Source organism: Pantherophis guttatus, chromosome 10, assembly GCF_059756535.1.
Source record: "Pantherophis guttatus breed Tessera chromosome 10, ASM5975653v1, whole genome shotgun sequence".
NCBI classification, from domain to species: Eukaryota; Metazoa; Chordata; class Lepidosauria; order Squamata; family Colubridae; genus Pantherophis; species Pantherophis guttatus.
In genome coordinates this window covers 17,615,862-17,621,076 of record NC_142072.1, presented here as the reverse complement: position 1 = coordinate 17,621,076, position 5,215 = coordinate 17,615,862, and positions in this window count along the sequence as shown.

Here is a 5,215-nt window from a genome sequence, read left to right as displayed (position 1 = left end):
AGCAACCAGCCCGGGTGAAAAACGTCGCGGATTCGTGCGCAAAAGGCCCGCGGGGGCAGAGGAGGGTGGGGTGGGGGGGGAGAGAAGAGAAAAGCGGGCGCTGCGCTCCGCCCGCAAAGTTTGCCGAAGTTTTGGAGGGCGCGCTGCCCCGACCCTCGGCCCCAAGGCCCAGAAGGAGACCCCGCCTCAAATCCCCCCTAGACCAGGGGTCTGCAACCTTGGCAACTTTAAGCCTGGAAGACTTCAACTCCCAGAATTCCCCAGCCAGCAAAGCACACGCGCCTGCTTTACAAAAAAAATAAAAAATAAAAAATAAAAAAGATAAAGTTGCGCAAATACAACCCCTTTGCTTCCCGCCCTTAACCGATTTCCCCCGTCCTGCTAAGTCATCGTGTGATCTGTTGTTTGCTTCACGTCTCGGGTCTTTTGCAATCCGATCATTGGTGGTTTTGTGTGACGCGGTTCGCTGGCCCCATCCTAATACAGGAGTCCAATCCAGCCACATGCCTGGTTGGTTCCTGAAATGATGGCAGGTCAAAAGCCCTAGATTAGTAGAATAGAATGGAATGGAATAGGAATAGGAATAAATAGAATAGAATAGAATAGAATAGGATAGGATAGGATAGAATAGAATAGAATAGAATAGAATAGAATAGAATAGAATAGAATAGGAATAGGAATAAATAGAATGGAATGGAATGGAATGGAAAAGGAATAGGAATAGGAATAAATAGAATAGGAATAGGAATAAATAGAATAGAATAGGAATAGGAATAGGAATAAATGGAATGGAGTGGAGTGGAATGGAATAGGAAAAGGAATAGGAATAGGAATAAAAATAAATAGAATGGAATGGAATAGGAATAGGAATAAATAGAATAGAAAAGAGTAGAATAGAATAGGAATAAATTGAACTGAATTGAATTGAATTGAATTCTTTATTGGCCAAGTGTGATTGGACACACAAGGAATTTGTCTTGGGTGCATATGTTCTCAGTGTACATAAAAACACAAGATACATTCGACAAGAATCATAAGGTACAACACTTAATGATAGTCATAGGGTACAAATAAGGAATCAAATCATTTGTTGTTAGTTGTGAAGTCGTGTCTGACCCATCGCGACCCCATGGACAATGTTCCTCCAGGCCTTCCTGTCCTCTACCATCCCCTGGAGTCCATTGAAGCTCACGCCGACTGCTTCAGTGACTCCATCCAGCCACCTCATTCTCTGCTGTCCCCTTCTTCTTTTGCCCTCAATCGTTTCCCAGCATTGGGCTCTTCTCCAGTGAGTCCTTCCTTCTCATTAGGTGGCCAAAGTATTTCAGTTTCATCTTCAGGATCTGGCCTTCTAAAGAGCAGTCAGGGTTGATCTCCTCTAGGACTGACCGGTTGGATCCCCTTGCAGTCCAAGGGACTCACAGGAGCCTTCTCCAGCACCATAGTTCAAAGGCCTCAATTCTTTGGCGCTCAGCCTTTCTTATGGTCCAACTTTCACAGCCATACATTGCAACTGGGAAAACCATAGCCTTGACTATACGCACTTTTGTTGGCAGGCTGATGTCTCTGCTTTTTAGAATGCTGTCTAGATTTGCCATAGCTTTCTTCCCCAGGAGCAATTGTCTTTTAATTTCTTGGCTGCAGTCCCCATCTGCGGTGATCTTGGAGCCCAGGAAAATAAAATTTGTCCAGTCCAGTCAATGCCTGGTTGGTTCAAGAAATGGTGGTGGATCAAACTCTAGATTAGTAAGATCTGGGTGCACCTAATCAAAAAGCAAGGACATTTTGTGACTGACAATCTACAACTCCTCCTTGTGTAAGGGCAATCTACCCCAAAGGGCAGTCTACTCCCGCCCTAGTCACCTCCCAGTTGGACTACTGCAATGCTCTCTACGTGGGGCTGCCCTTGAAGAGTATCTGGAAATTTCAGCTGAATGCAGTGGCCACAAGCAGTTATATGTGTTACTAACACAACGCACACCATACCTCTGCTTTGCAAGCTGCATTGCATACCAGTCTGTTTCTGGGTCCAATTTAAGGATTTTGACCTTTAAAGCTCTCAGTCTGGGGTCTGCAACCTTAAGCACTCACTCAAAGAGCCATTTGGACCCATTTCCCACAGAAAAGAAAACACCGGGAGCCACAAAACATAGGTGGGCATGGCCAACTCGATGTCACTCACTTCCACCAGACACTCCCCCCCCCAGCCACGCCTACCCAGCTGGTCATTAGGGCAGAGAACCAATTGTTAAAAAACACTGGGAACCACAAAACCCTTTTGACATCTCTCTCTCTCTCTCTCTTTCCCCCTCCCTCCCTCCCTCCCCCTCTCTCTCCCTCCCTCCCTCCCTCTCTCTCTCCCCCTCCCTCTCTCTCTCTCTCTCTCTCTCCCTCTCTCTGTATCTCTGTGCTTCTTCATCCCCCACCATCACCCTTACCTTCTCAGGCTAGGTAAGGACTGACTGGGAGGGGTGGGGCCAGCCAGTGGTGAGATCACCCAACGGAGCCACAGTGGAGGGCCCAAAGAGCCACATGTGGCTCCGGAGCCGCAGGTTGCTGACCCCTGCCCTAGGTTATTTAAGAGATCTGATTTCATCTGCCCATCCCAACTTATCCAGCAGAAAAGATGTGCTACAGGTCCCATCTGCTAGGGTCCTGTTTTGGTGGGTGCTAAGCAGAAGGCCTTTTCTACCATGGCACTCACTTTATGGAATACCTTCCTCTGCCTCCTTCCCAAAAGGAGGCTGGCACAATCCCTGTTGATTTTCTGGGAGCCTTTCAAAACCTCTTATGCCATCAGGCCTGCGAGCTGAGTTGACTAACATCTGTTCTTACCCTAATATATGTTCTCTCTCAGCCTTCGGTTTTCTAAAAAAAAATTAATAATATGGGTAGTCCTTGACTTACAACAGTTCGCTTAGTGACTGTTCAAAGTTACAACGGCCCTAAAATAAGTGACTTACGACCGTTTTTCACAGACGGTCACAGCATCACGTGATTTACCTTCGCATGCTTGACAACTGGCTCATATTTATGATGGTCATAGAGTCCCGGGCTCACCTGATCCCCTTTTACGACCTTCTGACAAGCAAAGTCAACGGGGAAGCCAGATTCACTTAACAACCGGGTTACTAATTTAACAACTGCAGCGATTCACTTAACAAACGTGGCAAGAAAAGTCTTAAAGTGGGGCAAAACTCACTTAACAAATTTCTCACTTAGCAACAACAATTGTGGTCGTAAGTTGAGGCCTACCTGTAATTTTTTTTTAATATACCCGTATTTTCCGGAGTATAAAACGCACCAAAGTATAAGACGCACCTTAGTTTTTGGGGAGGAAAATAGGATGGGGGGGAATTCTGCCTATCAGGTATTCATCTGGCTAGTCCAAGCACATTAGTTTGCTCGCTGGTTTTGAGGTTGGGGCTGATTGGTGCTAAAAAACAGTTTCTAAGACACAGCTGATTGTCGAAGGGAGCAGCAATTAGAAAAGCAGGCAAAGCACGGAAGAGCGCTTCGCTCGGGTTGGGGCTAAAAAACAGCTTCAAAAGCACAGCTGATCCTCAGAGGGAACTCCAGTGACTAAAGCAGGCAAAGCGTGGAAGGGGTAAGAGAAGGCAGCAGCTGTTCTGGGTAGCCATATTGGGCACTGCGCGGGGTTACATTCTGAGTACAAGATGCACCCAAATTTTCAGCCTCTTTTAGGAGGGGAAAAAGTGTGTCTTATAGTCCAAAAAATACGGTATTAATTGTTTTTATCCTTCTTGTACATCACCCTGAGTCACTTGTTTGTGAGATGGGCGGTTATATAAATTTGGGAAATGAAGCATCTAGTACAGCACATACCCTTAATATGTTTAGGCTCAGGAGGTTTTGTAGCACTCTTGGTAGATAGAGCGCTAAGTACAAATGCAAACTACAGGAATTAACTTTGAGCTGATTTAGTGTTTCCTCCTATCCAAGGCCTTATTATATTTATTATCCATGAAACATGCAGAAGCCACCTGTACACTGAACTATAAAATAGCCTATTGCAGTTTGGCAGCTTATGACTTCATTTGCTGTGCAAATGCAGGAAAGGGATTTAACCGTGTCAACCAAGGACAAGTATCTCGTATATAGGTAGTCCTCGAGTTACGACCACAACTGAGCCCCAAATTAATATTGCTAAGTGAGACATTTGTTAAGTGAGCTTTGCCCCGACCTTTTTTGCCGCAGTTGTTAAATGAATCATTGCAGTTGTTAAGTGAGTCACATGGTTGTTAAGTGAATTTGGCTTCTCCGTTGACTTTGCTTATCAGAAGGTCGCAAAAAGGAGATCAGGTGACCCTGGGACACTGCAAATGTCATAAATATGAATCGGTTGCCAAGCATCTGAATTTTGATCCTCTGACCATGGGGATGCTGCAATGGTCGCAAGTGTGAAAAATGGTCATAAGTGTGAACAATGGTCATAAGTCACTATTTCGGTGGCATGGTAACTTTGAATGATCACTAAATGAACTGTTTTAAGTTGAGGACTACCTGTAATTTTTGACTGAACAGTCAGGGAAGTTGAAGGAGCAGATGAACTTCTACAGCGGGTTTACACATCATGTATAAACCATGGTTTGCTTGGCCACGGTTTACTGAATCAATCAGAAATATTGACTGTAGATGCATACCATATACCCATGATGTTGAACCTATGGCATGCGTGCCACAGGTGGCATGCATAGCCATATCAGTGGGCACGCCAGCTCAGCTCTGGCGCGCATGCGTGTGTCAGCCAGCTGATTTTCGGGCCTTCTGGGCCCACCAGAAGTAGGGAAACAGGCTGTTTCTTGCCTCCAGAGGGCCTGGGGGTGGGGAGGCCCATTTTTCTTTCTCACCTGGCTCCAGATCCTCTCTATGCATCTGGGGAGGGTGAAAACAGCCTTCCCCACCCCCTCGGAGGCCCTCTAGAGGCCTGAAACAATGCCCGGCAATTACCTTTGACCCCATATCCAGAGTATCTCACACATTCTACTACAGTGATCAGAGGTATGCTGCACTGAAACATGGAGGGTTTATTTTAGCCACCAATAGAAAAGAAAAAAGCTATTAATGATATTCCCTCCCCCTATTTACAAGTAATCCTTTGAGAGAGCGGCTTAAAATAAGGCCGTCGCCAATTTTTGTGGCAACACGTTTTACAGGTTGTTTGCCTACTGTTACAAAACATTTGGCCTCCAGA